Genomic DNA, 18,172 nt, shown 5'->3' with positions numbered 1-18,172 from the left:
AACCACAAAAGATATGAATATTCTACTTGCGGTAAACATAGGAGTGTCCATGGTAGTATTTCTACGCTATTGATAATGTGAGGAAACCTTCCCATTCTCGCACCCTTAAAATGTTAAATGGGAACATACATCTTGTGACCCCTTACTTTGAAGAGCATAACAATAGAAACATTTTGGTTAAAAAATAAATAAATAAATAAACCGAAGACTGGTTGCCTGGTAATAACACAAAAATTATGAATGTTGTGGCTAGAAACTGTTTCTCTCATTAAACTTATCGATTGCTATTAATCATTATAAATGATCAATGCGACTTAAGTATTACGGAATACTCTAACAATTTGTTTAACCGATTGATTTTTCATTGTAACAAACAATTAAAAGTATTTATACCAACTAATTATGGTACTATAAGAGTTCTCCACCAATTTGTTACCAAGGTTACTTTAACTCAGGGTTCTGCACGTGGGTTTCCATGTTGTTTTTTTTTCGGCTGGGCAACTGCATACATGTATTCAGGCTAGTGTTGCCAACCAACTGAGACTAAAGTGTTTAGTTACAGCTCGAAGTTTTATTGGCAAATGGTTGAGGATAAAGGTGGTTACAATATGATGTGTTATGTTTTCGCTTCCTTTTCGTAATATTTGCCTAAACTCAGGGGTAAAACTGGATCTGAAAAGGTAGGGGAATGGTAGGTAGTGGCATGACGTCACGCCGTCCTCCTGCCTATCTTTCCCCATTGTAATTTCTAGGAACTGTGAGGGCGCATTCCATATTTTTCGCAGGTGGGGGACAACGTCCCCCCGCGTTCCCCCTCACTTTTATACCTGCCAAAACTATATGGTCAAGTACGCTGTATTTTATACTGTACGGTACATTAGTTACTCTTTAGTTCATTAACGTGTGTACAATGAACAAGGAAACTCAATAAATGACCATAAAAAGAGAAATGGACCTTTTTCGCTTTAACTAGTGATGGCGCTCCCTATCTTTGGTGCAGTGAAATGATTGTAGTAATTTCATAAATAAAAAATAGATATATTTTTAATCAATTGAACATTTTCTCAGAGTGAACGTGATGTATGTATTATGGGTAGAGAAACGTTAAAAGGTTTTGCAACAAACTTGAAAATAATCAATTATATACCTATTCCATAGATTTGTTATGAACGCTGTGATTCAAAATAATTAGCAAGAAGTTCTGCAAATAATAATAATAAAAAGCTTTCGTGATATTTATCTGAACACCATTTACAGGTACAGCTCACAGATGACGAGAAGAACCCTAGCAGAAGTAGTGTGACGTAGGTATGGGCTCGCCCACTTTTCTCACGGGGGTTTCAAATGACACCACGGAATAGCACACAGATAACTACCCGGAGTAGCAGACGACATCTAAGTATAGACCACACCTCGAAAACCGAAAATGGACTTGACCGTGTCGTTGACCTTTCCCCGCTTCCTCTGTTTTAGGGTTCTTCTCGTCATCTGTGAGCTGTACTTGTTGTGCTGGAACTGGTACACTTCAGCTGTGTTTTCCTCATGAGAAGTAATATAGTAATATAGTAACTGACTAACTATTACTAATAGTTGGTGATTGTCGAGGGACATCATCTTTCATACGTGACGGCCTAATATGGCCATAGACACCGGAAACCTAGTACTCTAATTCCTAATACTAATCCTAATATTTCAAGTTGACCAGTTTAGTTTTTTCGAAATCTCTCCCCACCCCCAAAACTAAGGAAAGTTCACAATAAGAGTAAAAACAAAAACAGCGAAATTTTCGAAAACGGCTCTAAGAATTTTGTTCATTTTTAAAAATAAATCAGTATTTTATTAACACTGTAATTATAATATAACTAACGTCTCTGGGAGAATCCACAAGGGGCTGTTTACTCTACAAGATAAGCTAATTTCGGACGATTTTCACAAAATAGTCTCTCAATTTCGTTCATATGTCATAATTAAATGTTGGATAAACAATCATATAAAATTCCTTAAATCAGTTCTTGTGCGAAATTTATAAGGGATACTTTACCTGGGTGTCTACTAAAATTCCAAAAAATTTAGTAACATTCTCAAGAGCGAATTGGGCCGCTCTTAGAATTGGGCTGCTCTTAGACATTAGAATGAAAATATAAAATATATTTTACTTTTTGAATCAAAAAATATTCAATATATTTCAACAAAAATTTTCTTTTAGGTTTTATATCTGGAGAACTACACATAGTGTAGCCAAACTCAAATTATCACTTAACGCAGTATGATGTGCTTATTCCGTAGAAAATATGTAAAACTTCATTTAGGGGCCGTTCAAACATTTAGTGCCCCATGATCCAAAAATTGGCCAAAACCACAATCGTTTGATCCATTTTTGGTTTTCCTAATTTTCTAAAGCTGTGCTTCACAAATTTCAGGTATTTTCATTCTCTAGTATTGGTGATATTGAGCATTTCTGAAAAAGTCTGCATATAATAGTTTACCTTTTTTATGAATTTCATCGGGAGATTTTCGCTAAAACGACTCAGGTAATTCTGTTCAAATTTCAAGAATAAATAGTGTAGTAATAACTATAGCATGGCATGATTTTTAAAGAAGAAATTACAGCGAGAATATTGAGTCTGAGTACCTTTTACATTCATTGTCTACTAAAATATTAAGTTGATATACTACCTACTGTAAAAAAAAAAAAAAAAAAAAAAAAAAACTTTAATATCTCCTTTTATGTACTGAATATTAAACAGACAACCTTGTCTGTGCAAGTTGCTACTTAACGCTTTTATGTAAAGAATGCGGTAATAACATAAAAAAAAACTACTTTTGCTGCTCATTGGTTACTCTTGTTGGTCGATAGAACGATGGAGTGTTTAAAATCGTCTTTCAGATCACCGAACGAAGACTCAGTCAACGTGTACATCAAAACCCAAGGACAAGCACATTTAGCGACCTGCAAACGTGGAACTGACGGAGGCAATTCCATCAATCTTTTAACGACTGTCTTCAATCCGTCAAATGAAATGGGGCGGTCTACCTATTTTTTTTCTCTCTTTCTCTGTCCTATATTTTCTTGTATGAATGAGTTTCTTTTTTTGACATCGATTACGCTATCTAACGCCAATAACGCGAGTGTTTCAATGAAATGTAATGGCTATAAAATGTCTCTTCAATGTGGATTTAGGCTGTCATTCCGTTCTCTGGTATTACCTGTATTAGGGATTTTGTTCTCATTTAAAGCTGGTAAGACAAAGTACCCTTGAAATTAGTTTTCTGTTCGACCTAGATTTATCTCCTCAAGGCCGATAAAATCAATATGTTACATAAAATTCAAGTTGAGAACTCCAAGAGCATTGCCAGACCTATCTTAAAAAGAATTATTTTTCTTATTAAATTCTAGAAGTTTTACTATATTAATTATTCTATATACTTTATTATTATACTCATTAAACAATTCTTGTAATATATCTATCCATTTATAATTTCCTTGAGTAATATTTTTTCCCTCGTGTTTTGCTTAAGAGTTCTGTTAAAACGTTTTGTGATATGAAATGAAATTTTTTAGTTTTACGTCCCACGGTTATGCCGGTTAGGCTAAAGAAGACGGTGATGATGAGAAATGAGTAAAATGGTGGAATGAAGAAAGTGTGAGGAAGCGGGAGAACTCCGAGGAAACCCACACACACGGAGTTTGTCCACCATAAAATTTACTTGACGCGAACTAGGATCGAATCATGGACCCCAAGCACTAGAGGTGAACGCTCTGTCACTGAGCCACCGCGGCCCCCACGTTTTGCGATATGTTATTTTACGAAGACATATGCTAAAATGTTCAAAACTCATCGTCATAGATTAGCAACTGTAATAGATAGGGAGAAGGGGATTTTTTTTGAAAGGAACTCAATGTTACAATAGATTCCAATCTTCATCTTTATTTCTCTGCTTTCACCGGAAGTGGTAAAAATCTACTATAGGTCTACCATTTCCGGTTTAAATGTACATGCTCATAGAGCAAAAACGGCAATAGGCAGCAATAATTTTTATGTGAATTCAGAATAACGGAAATAGCTTTCATACTAACTCAAACTTTATATTAAAACAAGAAATGGTAGAAACCTCCTACTTTTTCCGGTTTTAATATTTATCCATCAAAAGAAAAAATCGCAAGAAATGTGAAAAAAAGCTAATTTTTTATATCGATCAAGTGTTCGAAGGATATACTTTATCTCTTATGTTTAACACTATTCGAAACGGAAGTGACGTATCTATTATTATCGGTTTCTGTATTGCACCGCCATAGTTTCGAAGTCTGAACATCAATCCTTATAAGAGATAGAGACTTGAGCCTACCGTTTATTCAGTGCAAATTTGCATATTTTGTTGGGGCCTCGGTAGAGCTTCACTTTTGGTGCATGGGATCATTGGTTCGATCTCAGCTCGCGCCAAGTGAACTTCTTGGTAAACAAACACTGTGTGCGTGTGTTTTCTAGGAGTTCTCCCATTTCCTCCCACTTTATTCATTCCACCATTTCATTCATATCTCATAATCAACGTCTTCTTTAGCCTAGCTGACATAAACGAGGGACGTAAAATTTAAAGATTTCATTTTCATTTGCAGATTTTCGTAAATAAGGAACGAAGCTATTATTTCCAATGTTAATTCTGGACCTGGGAAGAGAGCATTTATCCACTCTTGTGTGACCGTTTACAGAGCAGCTGTTAAAATTGGATTTCTTTTTAATTTAGAAAAATCTGAATTTCAATTATATTGAACAATATGTTTCCCTGTTGTCAATTTCGTCTTGTTTCCTTTTGATCTGTAACTACGTATAACAAGAATGTTAATGTGCGTTCCACCAGTTCTCTGTTTTTGCCAATGGAATTGACATTATTTAGTACTTCGGCTGTCATGGGATGATGGATGACATTGGCAGAGAGAAACCAAAATTATTGCCATCTTGTTGATTACAATGCAGAATGCAAATTAATACTCGGCTAACAACAAGCCAGTGCCCTACTAAGATTTATTGAGAACTGCTGTGCGTCAGGATAAAAAATAATATTAATGTGTGTTCCCTTAATAATAGATCAGTTTATTACTAGCAGAAATGTAAATTAAATCGTAGTCTATATGTAAAGGTGACCAAGAAAGTTTTGTCGCTTTTTGTGGAGGTCTGTGTTCAGTTATCCCTCACACCATGAGTTGAATGCGAATGGAGATAAAGCGAAGCTCAGTTGTTGATGTGAGTATATTCAACATACTACCTGGTTGTGGCAGTTCATTTACACCCTAAACTTGTGTACGGACACAGTGAACATGGAACATCCACAGAGCCTCACAAGGGCGTGTATGTTGTACAAGTTCAAACTGGGGTTTAACGCCGCTGCAGCGCTTCGGAAGATATGCCAAGCCTTTGGTGAAGGTGTCGAGACTACCCGGAAAGTGTAGCGGTGGTTTAACAAATTTAAAGACGGTGAGGAAACACTCGATAACGCACCAAGGGTAGAGCCTTCAGTGGTAGAGCGTTCATCTCTGGTGTTTGGGGTCCCGGGTTCGATCCCAGCCCCCCAAGTGAACTTTGTAGTGGACAAACACCGTGTGCGTAGGTTTCCTCAGGGTTCTCCCGTTTCCTCCCACTTTCTTCAGTCCACCATTTCATTCATTACTCATCATCGCCGTCTCCTTTAGCCTAACCGGCATAATCGTCGGATGTAAAACTCAAAGATGTCATTTCATTTTTTCGAAAACGCATCACGAGCCGGAAGACCAACATATGTATAAAATCAAGATATTCGGGTAGCAATTGAGGCATACAGTGGCCAGTAGATAAACCATTCGGCAGCACCTCCATCAACTTGGAAAGCACTACAAGTTGGGTCGATGGGTCGTACATGATTTCACTCTGGGCCAGAAGGCAACGCGAGCAGACACATGTGTTTCTTTGCTGTCTAGTCTGAGGAAGGAGCCATTTCTGAACAAGGTATTGACATGTGATGAGAAGTGGGTCCTGTACGACTCTCCACGGCACCGTCTTCATTGGTTAGCATACCATGAAACGGCTCCAAAATAGCCGAAACCAGCGCTACACCAGAAGAAGGTCCTCCTGTGTATTTGGTGGACTACTCGTGGCATCGTGCATCGGAAAATGCTACCAGCTTGTCAGAGCATCAATGCTACTGCGTACTGTCAGCAGTTGAGCCACGTTCAAGAAAAACTCAAAACTCTGGAGCCAGCACTTCTGAATCGCAAAGGGGTCCTCGAACTAGACCAAGACAATCGCTCTAGCTGAAGATGTCAATGAATTGGCTCCATTAACGAACTCAATCAAGATAATCACTCTAGCTAAGGATGTTAACGGATTGACTTCATTAACGAACTCAATCAAGATAATCGCTCTAGCTAAAGAGGTTAACGGATGGACTTCATTAACGAACTCAATCAAGATAATCGCTCTAGCTAAAGATGTTAACGGATGGACTTCATTAACGAACTCAATCAAGATAATCACTCTAGCTAAAGAGGTTAACGGATGGACTTCATTAACGAACTCAATCAAGATAATCGCTCTAGCTAAAGATGTTAACGGGTTGACTTCATTAACGAACTCAATCAAAATAATCGCTCTAGCTAAAGATGTTAACGGATTGACTTCATTAACGAACTCAATCAAGATAATAGCTGTACCTGAAGATATTAACGAACGAAATTGAAATAATCGCTTTAGCTTTCTATTGCCAAAAAAGAAACAGAAACATTTGTTTTCCTTTAAGAGTTAGCGTGTGTAGTAACGTACGTATATACTAACAACACAATCTGGTGTAATCCTAATAATTAAGTGCCAAAGCAGAATACATGGGTCATTTCATAAATAATGCACACTAAGTTTTTGTGTGACATACATGTTTATTGTTTGGAAAGAGTCTCTTTACAAGCTTCAATATAACTCCCACCTTGGCAATGAGAATCCCAACGTCCAGGTAGCTTCTGTATTCCATAAAGGACATCATCTTTGTGAAGCTGATGAATGGTACAGGCAATGGATGCAGAAAGCTCTTCCAGACATGGAAACCGTTGTCCACGCATGCAATGTTTCAATTTTGGGAACAGGTTGTAGTCTGGCGTACTCATGTCTGGACAGTAGGGAACATGAAGTAACATTTCTCTAGACGTCTCTGCTTCTGTTCAGCAGTCAAGAAGTGAGGAACCCATCGGGCATAAATTTTTCTCTTCTGTAAATCGCTTGTCCGAGTTCGGTTTACTGACGCAGATGGAATCTCTGTGATATCAGAAAGTACCTCACATGTCACGCGGCGATCTTGTTCAAGTGCGTTTGCCACAAGTTGCTAACTTCTTTCATCGGTTAATGATTTTAGTTTTCTTGGACTTGCATAATTATTTATGCTCACACGACTATTATCGAAACGAGTAACTCAACGAGATACTGTACTACGGACCACTATTGTCTCACCACAAACATTACGTAATACATTGTGAATTTCTGTGAGGGGTTTGCCACGTAAAGTTTAAACTTTAGGTAAGACCTCTCATTTTGAATAGACGCTTTACCCGAGATACCTGCCGCCTCCATTTCCAACAGTTGTCACAGTGTGTTCAGTAGAGACGGCACAAGCATACGCCCTGCTGCCTCAAGATCTCAGCTTCAACTGACGAAATGTTTACTATGATTTCATCATCCAGTCCGCAGTGTTCCTATTTGTACATTATTTATTAAGTTCAAAGGTAATAGAAAGAGCCAAATACATATATAGTTACTGTGACACTGTGTTGTATATTGTGACACAATTTGAAGTTATATTCGACGTGGTAGTAGCACTACAATCTCATTGAACGGCCGATGTATGACAGGAACGAGGTTTTACAATTTGAGAAAAGAAGAGAGACATTTAAGGATTAAAGGAGGGAAGGGGATGGCTTAGGAGAGTAAGTGTTAGCATTATATGCATAGTTATGGATCCATGACTGTAATGACCGCAACGACTCATGAAACGTGGACTCTAAACCAATCATAGAAATATTTTGGTTCCCGTGTGTCACATCGGAAGATTTCGGTACGACTCGTGGATCTGCCTTCCTATAGGACAATCGCCAAACTTTAAAGGCACGATGAACGAGCGAGAAAAAAAGCACTTAAAGAACTGTAACACGAACTGTTACAATTATTCGAATTAAGCTGTAGCTATTATAACGGTGAAAATGGAAATATTAAACAACAGAAACAAAGAAATATACAAAACGAAACTTAGTGCGGTAGCAATCTTACAATATTGTACCCACAGCGAAGTTTTCTGTAAAGAGCGAGAGACAACATTGGCAAAAGTTCATGGATGGGGTTTGACGACCAGAACTCACTCTTTGTCATATATTTGAGGATAAAATTGGTAGATCTAGGTCAAGCTTTACGACTACTTGCGATCACTTTTATAGTATTCCTGCAAAACACTCGACTACATCACGGTATCGATGTTTTTGTTTGCCAATCATCACGATCTTACTGAGAAGGGTTGACGACACAGGATATTTGATATGGCTGGCCTATAAGTTAACGTGGGATCCAAACCACATTATCCTAGATAGGTGGGTTGGGCCTGTAATCCGATTGTATTGAAGGCGATATGGTGTAATGGGGTACGGTTTACAGTGTAAGGATTGATCTTACATAATGATCTCCGCAAGCACCTACTGTAACAGATTGAGGCCACGTCGTTTTTCGGAGTATACGTACTTTAATACCGTATTTTGCAAACTACAAGACGCACCTACATTTTTAAGCATTTAAAAAAATACCGTAAATATTTATTATTAGATTGCACGTTTGGTGGGGAACGATGTTTCGTAGCAAGTGAGTTGACGTTGCCATCGGTTTTCGAGCGTGACGTAATAGGTTGTCGGCTTAAAGATCGACTGGTTAGTTCCGTCGTCGCATGTTAGAGGGGCTACGGTTCGCCTTGTTTGCAGTTTTTCGCAGTTTACGGTCTGCATATTCTAGTCTGTGGTTCTGGGTTTGTGATGGCGAGGCGGGAGGGTGACAGTGTTAGTAGGCTTGTGAATCCCCAAAACTCATGTTCGCCGCACCGGTGCACTACTGCTGCCAGTTGAATCCAATGTTGCCAAATAGAGATTGATTTCCCGCGGCATCGAATATATGGCTATTTTCAAGACTGGCGGGAATTTTAAATGAAACACTGGACATTTTTATATTAATTTCGAGTATAAAATTTTGGAGGCAATTTTTAGACGAAAAAAGTGCGTCATATAGTCCGTAAAATACGATAGTAGTTTCTATGCCTAATAAGTCAGATGCTGCATAAAGATATAAAATAGAAAATTCAAACCAAATCACAAACTAATGGATCATGGTTCTTTTAACCGAAGTTGCAGTAGATAACAGAGATGAAGTGGGTCACTGAAAACTTGACCCACGATCTACTGACCCACCACCCACCGTGACCCACTCATGAGATACTCATTTCTTTAGCGAGAATTCGGACCATCACTTCCCCTTTCTGATATGTATTGTAATGAAATCAATATAAGAACTTCCTTATGAATTGGGACGTAACAATATACCAAAAGTCATTTCATTTGGCTTTGACATTTGGTCATGATGATCACGCACACATAGCTACATTAAATTTTTTACCAAGATATAATAATTCTTATATTAGAAGTGATTCAAAAATATTTTTTTCCCGTAGTCAGTTCCTCAAACAACGCATAGGCTGTCTCGAAAACCAAGTAATAAGTTCTGTTGCTTTTATTACAATTACAAATATCAATATCCAAAAGTGCCTAAAGTTTTGTTTTTACTTAAATATACTCAGCTCATTTAAATAAATAGAAAGAAATGAAACAGGATGAACAATCGACGTCTTGAAAGTATGGTGAGTAGTGAGTCGTAGTGGGTCACGTCTTGTTGACCGACGACCTACTGACCCACTCCATCTCTGGAAGATAATTATTTTGCCACTAGAAAACTAGACCCGTTTATTTTCTAAGTTTGATTATAAGTGCATATGTTCTTGCTCAGCTATAAAGAAACATCCAGTGACAATTAACTTCAGAATTTTAGCTCTCAAAAGACACTGCTAATTCCTCACTGTTTTTTTTTTTTTTTTTTTTTTTTTTTTAAGAATAACTATCTTTCAAGAACAAGTTTGCCCTTGGGAAAAAGTAAGATCTTACGCATTCCCCCGCAAGTCTGCACGTTCTCTTACTTGCTAAAGTTTAGCTACGTAAGACAATTGAAATTCTCCTGGGTAACATTAATGTTAGCAAAACTTCTATAATTAATCATGTTAAGTGTTGAAAATGGTCTTCGATTTTTTTTTCTTTTCGCTTACTAACCAGACATCATGGCTGTTCGGCAATAAAGGAGTCCTCTCGGTGCTCACAAGAACCAAGGTAACCACAACTTTCTTCAATAGAAACGAACAAAGAAAACCAATACCATATAACATTAGATAACACTCGTTTATCCAAATACAATGTGACATTGTGTAGCGGCGTGATTCCTCAAGGGAACCGTTGCTTCCTTTGCGATCTTTAAGAACAGTGGTTGCATCGTCCTTCAATTTCTGTCAAATATTGTTGGTTTTAGTCTCTGAAACAAGGTCTTACTATCTCTTGTGGGATGACCGAGATTTTTTTTTCTATCTTCCATAATGCGGTCGTTCTATTTCTTTAGGAGTGACACTTAACTGTCGAAGGAGTCGTAACTTTACAAGCAGTTTCCTCTGTCCTTCTGTAGAGAGACAATATGTGTAAAATAGAATAACAACTTACTCCCTTTTGAAACTAAGAAGAAGCAGCAGCTCGCCTAAACATACATAGAAAGACAGTGTTCATAGTTCAGTTATCCATATTCCGTATACTGCTAATACAGTTATGCTTTGCTGCAATACGAATTTAATAAGTTCCAGAACCCTGCTAGAATTTCAAGATAAGTTTTCCCATTAAAATAATGGTAACTTGATTAATTCGTTCCTCAGTCTCACAAACTCGAATAATTTTATCAGTAAATACACCGAATTTTAAGATAAAATAATAACAAATAATAAAAAAATCGTTGAGTTTTACGTCCCACGGTTATTCCGGTTAGGCTAAAGGAGACGGTGATGATGAGTAATGAATGAAATGAAGGAAGTGAGAGGAAACGGGAGAACCCCGAGAAAACCCAGGCACACGGTGTTTGTCCACCACAAAGTTCACTTGGTGGGGCTGGGATCGAACCCGGGACCCCAAGCACTAGAGGTGAACGCCCTACCCCTGAGCCACAGCGGCCCCATAACAAATAATAATAATAACACTTGAATAAGAATAAACCTTTTAGAACCCATGAAAACGAAATGAAATCTTCCAGTTTAACGTCCCGCGTTTATGCCATTTAGGCTAACGTTGACGGATGATTAAAACAAGTGAATAGTGATTGGAAGAATTAGTGAAATGAAAATGTAAGAGGAAACGAGAATACCCGGAAAAACCCACGGAAACCATGTTTTGTCTACCACAAACTAACATGGCCGAGAATCGAACCAAGATCCCCACGCACCAAAGATAACACCTCTAATTTTAGGACTCGTGGCGAACACTAAGTCGTTACTATATATTTTAAAAAAAGTAACACAAAATAGGTAAAAAATTCATAAAATTATCAGTGAAAATAACACGAGAGCTTTCACCTCAGCTTCCGATAACAAACTGAACGACAAGGTGCATGTATGCACCGGAAAAACGTAGTCAAAAAAAACACGAAATACGTGCTGGGCCGTTCAGATTCTAAAGTAACGTTCCGAATTCTGAGGCAAAGTTTGCTTGAAATTTTCGTTCATGTTCCAAGTTGTTGAAGTTTTTGAGACATTCGAATTCCAATGAACTACTGTATTTGTTTATATCATTCACTCCACTCTCTTGTTCTACGTGTTTTTCTTCTGTCATTTTCTTCGATCACAAAAGTAAGCTGATGCTTAGCTAATACATTGGACAGTAGAAGCAATGCTTCCTTCTCCCTGAAAACTTTAAAATTCCCTTATTTCATGTAAGTTATTGGATCATTTCAAAAATTGTGCTTAAAGAAAGTAAAAATTATTCATTTTAGGGTAGGAATTATTAACAAGGAAACTGATTCAAGTGTGACACGAAATTTTGGACAAGTTTATGCGCAATCGAAATGCTTTTGTGAACATTGAATTCCATTAGAGGCAAAAACCCTCGATCTCAACCGTTTCAGAGATATAGAGGGGTAAGGGGAAAACTGGTGATCTGATATTTTGTGGATTGTTTGCTATGTTTAGAGTGAATATGCTTAAAAATTTCATTTAAACGTTAAGAAAGATGCACCAGAGCGAGTAAAAGTGTTGTTGAATGTTCAGGTGAATGGCGTAGCTTTTATCCGGGGCGGGAAAAAGAAGGGGCTGTGAGGAATAACAAACACCATTGTTACGAAGAACAAAATTGTATGATATTACTTGCTAATATATCATGTCTTTAGTTCGTAGAAAATAAGAAAATGTGATACGAAAATGTATTAATTATATTGCCAAAGGAATAGAGACGTTATTATGTGAGCAAAAATACAAGGTCAAATTCTGTGCAAAAGCGCCATAGAAAAACAACTCATATGAAACAGAAACACATATTGTTGCAAACGTAAGCACGATTGTGTAGTTGTGTGTTATATATTAAAACGCAAAGTATGAATCAATAAACAAATATATCATCTTCCACTTAAAAAAACGAAAACCTCTACGCCTGATATACTGTATAACACATAAAGTTGGTGCATGTAAACAACACGGACGTCAAAAATAAAATAGTTCCTCATACTGTCGTATGTAAGAACATAGGTTGCGAAATGATACGAAGTTGTAAACGTTAAATCAGTGGAAGCACTCTCCGTTCAAGAAACGTCTGATACACAATACTTTACGGCAATAAGCACATAAGAGACATTGTTCGTTAACACAGTCTCCATTTTCGCAGTTAACGCCGTCACGGACTTCAGAAAATCATACTTCACTGACGTGAAGAAAGGAATCACTAGTTGCGCTAATATTGTAGCCTCACTTTTGCCTTACGTACAGAATCATATTGCGGAAAAAAAGAGTTTGTAATTGATTATGTACTTAAGAATGTAAATTAATTATGAAATAACTATCCGACACTATTCCTATATCATCAATGGTGATCCGATCATACAAATTTCGCACAAACACTTTTGGACCATTTTCCGTTCCAATCGGTTAATAATTGTAGAAATTATAAATGTTGGGAAAGTTCAGATGGGCATCATTTTTTTTTAACATTTTTCATTCTATTCGACCTGATAATGCTTTTATTCGATTCAGCGTACCAAGAAACCTATGCATAGACACCTTACACACCTATTTTAGGCAACAACGGAACTCTGTTATTTTTGCCTTCCCCTTCTAAAACATTCTTCCCTAGAATTTGTATGGACTCTTCGGTTTTGTACCCTTCATGTCTAAAGTGACGCATTGTAACGTTTCGTGGATGAAGGAATTCTTCACTTTTAAAAGTCGTTTTTACTTGTACTATCGCTACATATTCAAAAATTCGCAAACTATCGGAGCACCAGCTTTCCCTTTATTCCCCTATATCTCCGGAACAGTTGAGATCGAGGGTTTTCCCCTCTAATGGGTTTAATTATACACAAAAACACTTCGTTTACCACATAAACTCGTCCACAATTTCATGCCACACTTGAATCGGTTTCCTCGTAAGATAGAACTCACAAAAGTCAAAGATAATCTTTAGAAAACAGTAACTAATTATTCATTTTAAGGTAGGAAGTACTAAGATACTCACGGAATACGAAGAAAATATTTACAACAAAATAAAAGGTATTCACTTTAAGATAGAAATTTCTATGATACGGCTCGTAGGAGTCAAAGATAATCTTTACAACAAACTATATATATATATATATATATATATATATATATATATATATATATATATATATATATATATATATATATATATATATATATATATATATATATATTTACTTTAGGGCAGAAAATACTAGTATAGGACTCGCAGAAATCAAAGATAATCTTTACAATAAAGAAAAGATTATTCACTTTAGGATAGAAATTTCTTAGATACGATTCATGGAAGTCAAAGATAATCTTTAGAAAAAAGTAATTAATTATTCATTTTAAGGTAGGAAGTACTAAAATAGGACTCACGGAACTTGAAGAAAATCTTTACAACAAAGTGAAAGGTATTCACTTTTATGATAGAAATTACTATGATACGACTCATAGAAGTCAAAGATAATTTTACAACAAAGTAAAAACTTATTTACTTTAGGGCAGAAAATACTAGTATAGGAGTCACAGAAATCAAAGATAATCTTTACAATAAAGAAAAGATTATTCACTTTAGGATAGAAATTTCTTAGATATGATTCATGGAAGTCAAAGATAATCTTTACAACAAAGTAAAAAAATAAAATAAATAAAACTATAGGAAGTCAAACGAAGACTTTTTTTTAAAAGATATTTCACAGAGGCAATTTAATTTACGTTAGGTTTCAGTTGATGACGTCACAAAATGGAAGTGATTGAAGTCTCCGTCTCTTTGCGTGTGTTTCTGACCACTCCTTCAAATCTGTACGAACAAAAACAGGAAATAATACGTTCGTTAATGAAGCATAGCTACCGGTATTTCTCCATTATCTAGTTATATATGGTTGATATTTTGTTCTCTGCTCCGCAGTACAATCGTTTTGAGGGCATTTCATCTTTCTTGCTAACGACTCCCTCAAGAGAAAACTGTGTCGATTCTCACAGAGGCGTTGTTACGACTCTTTTTTTCTTTGATTTCGTTTTATTACGCGGTTGTAACGACCTTATTAACACGTTTTATGACTTATTTAGTAGAAAATAAAACCCACACAATAAGAGGATTCTTTTTTTCCTGTATTCACAGGAGAAAATGATGTGGACTATTCTTATAAACAATACCAGAAAATTGAATTACAGTAACATTTAACTATAACGAATTTCACTGCATGGACAGTTAATGACAGTATTTCTCACAGTTTCTGGTGTTAAATTCACGTTTATATAAAATCCGCAACAAAAAATGATGCATTGCATTAAGTTCTATTCTAGTTACATACAAGATTTCTTTTTGGATCAAAACATCCAATATATTTCAATATAAAATATTCTTGTACGCCTTATATTTGAAGAACTACATATAGTGTAGCCAAACCCAAACTATCACTTAACTCGGTTGATGTGCTTATTTCGTAGAAAATACGAAAACTCGATTTAGGTGGCCGTTCAAAAATTTTCTAGCCCCTGATCCAAAAACTAATTATTGCCCAAGATCGCAATCTTTAGATGCATTTTTTGGATCATTCCTAAAATTCTTGGCCAAGATCGCTATGTTTTGATCCATTTTTTTATCATTCCCAAAAGTCTTGTTATTACCTATAAACTGATCTTACTCATTTTATAGCACCTAAAGATCTCAAGTTACCTGGACTCTTTTAGTTTGCGCTATAGTTCCATAGTCTCGATTTATTATATGCAAGATAGCGTGATAGCAAGCGGGCGAAATTGTGTACATTGATCTTCCATGATAATCGGTGCACTCGCCAACTGAATCGAATCGAAGTTTTGGTTGTGGAACAAAGTCCACTCTTAGAGTAAATCATATACTGTACAACCTCAGTGTTACAAAAGTAAAACATACACCATACAAGAACAGTGTATTTATAACCCAATTAAAAGAGCAAAACACACAAGCTCATCCCCTTTTAATTGGTGCACTGCTCTTGTATTGTGAATGTTTTACCGGTACTTGTGTCTCGTAAGTGTTTGTGGTTTTGTGTTCAATTCCTTTTAAACCTCGCGTTCTGGAGAGCCAGAAAGAAATAACATCGGTGCAAAACTAAATTACTTTTTGTAAAGTAACCTTTGTCTGATGTGAGATAACTGTAACCACGAATATACATATCTCGTACAACAAACATATCCTATCCATCGGTAACAGAAAATTTTACGTCTCAACATTTTGGTGAACAAAATTTGGATTACTACAACCTTCAGCTCTTACGTCTATTTATATTCAGTAATGGCCGAAAATATGGTACTATGATCTACCATATGTGCAGCACGTGCATTTGCACGGGGCAGCAAGTTTCGAGGGACAGCAAAATCTGTCATAACTATATTATTTAAAATAAATATTTCTTGTTGGAAACATATTTCATGATACCTTCTATTTGAACATCTACTATATTCATAAATCAGGTTTAGGTCGTATTAGTTTAAGATCACCTGGACAATGCTAAAGCAAATAGTCAAACAAATCCCAGCATAAATTGCTCGATTGTTGTCAAATACAGGAACTCAATTCTGGAATAGTAGCGAACACCTATTTTATTTAGTTAGTTATCACAGTTTTGATATGAACACTAGTCTTGTCTTTGTCACAAACAGTTCCTTATCATTGAAGGTGGAAACACGTTTTATTATAATAATATTTTTTAACAGTAGTGGAAGGAAAATCAAGAAATGAAGATAAAGGAGCTAGTTGCACTGCAATTACAAACTGATATATTGAGATTGAAGCTCAATATTGAATTATATAAAAAGAATTGCCATCTGCAGGTGTGTACAGACACAACGAAATTGTATTTGTAGTGTTTAGGTCTTTCTGAGTACGAGTGATCTTTCCTTTCCCTTCGTTGTTCATGATGGGGTAGCATAGGTGCCTACTTGAAACCGTGGTTTTTAAGATTTGTTCTTTCTGGAGAAAGGTGAGGGGAAATTGATGCCATTCCACGTGGCGGCAAATTGCCTAGGGCCAGAACGACCTGAAGGACAAGATAAGTGATGTGGTTTTGAACATTCCGGGAGAGCACCGTTAACTTACAGTTCTCGGTTTGAGAAACAGACTACAAAAGTGTTTGGACGTGAATGGTGTACAACTGGCGGTTTTGCCTGATGAACTTCAACAAGGGGAAAGTACCTATATTACCTTAACCTTATATTAGGTACACATAATATTTTGTGCTTTTAATAACATAATGGTTTTCGTGTTAAAATTAGTTTTATTTCCCTGTAGGCTTTTATGATCTCGCTGTAGAATTGTATTTTTCGGATGATAAATGGACTACTTAATCATTCTCCAATCTACATCTTACTTAACCATTAAAATAAAACTTGCATCACTTAATCAGGAAGAATGAAAATTCAAGATTCGACATCCATCATCGAGAAGAATAAAGAAGAGGGTAGCAAGACCTCACTGTTTATTAGAAAGAAAATCATCAATCGTCCTGTCAAATGTCAAGATTACACTGACGTCACTTCTACACACACACACACACACACACACACACATATATATATATATATATATATGTATATATATATATATATATATATATATATATATATATATATATATATATATATATATATATATACCTAGGTACAAAAACACAGACGAAAGAAGATAATGTATGGGATAAAATAATCTTTTGCTAGAAATTCTTTTCACCTGTGCATAGATAAATAGAAATAAACTTGGTATGGCTCTATAACTTGGAATTGTAAAGTTTACCACATTTGGAAGCATCGATTACTTGGAATTGTGCATGCTAAATGGCATGTAAATAGGTTATCAAAGAGAATAAATATAAATACAGAGCATCAATAAATCATATGCATTGTTATGTTTGTTCAATGTAAGAATAAATTCATATCATCATCATCATCATCATCATCATCATCATCATCATCATCATCATCATCATCATCATCATCATAGGTGTTCATCCATTATTGGCAGGTCAATTGGCGCAACTGAGAAGCTTCCATGCTCAACGGTCTTCCGCAGACCTCTTCGTCTTCGCGCACGATTTTTCTGTTTTGATATTGTTCATTAATTGTAGTCTCCTTCGTCCTCTCCCTTTTTTTCCTACCGCCATATTCTCTAGCACGTCCCTCATGATATAGTTCCTTCTTAGCCAATGTCCCAACCAGTTTCTCTTTCTCTTCTTAATAGTATTTAAAATTGTGCTTTTCTCGCTCACCACTTCTAATTCTTTTTCATCTTGGCGCACTAATTCTTTCCATTCTTCTCTACACTCACATTTCGAAAGCTTCC

This window comes from Thermobia domestica, chromosome 12 (genome assembly GCF_964235325.1).
Source record: "Thermobia domestica chromosome 12, izTheDome1.hap1.1, whole genome shotgun sequence".
NCBI lineage: Eukaryota > Metazoa > Arthropoda > Insecta > Zygentoma > Lepismatidae > Thermobia > Thermobia domestica.
The sequence above is the reverse complement of the archived record's forward strand: the minus strand, read 5'-3'. Positions refer to the sequence as shown.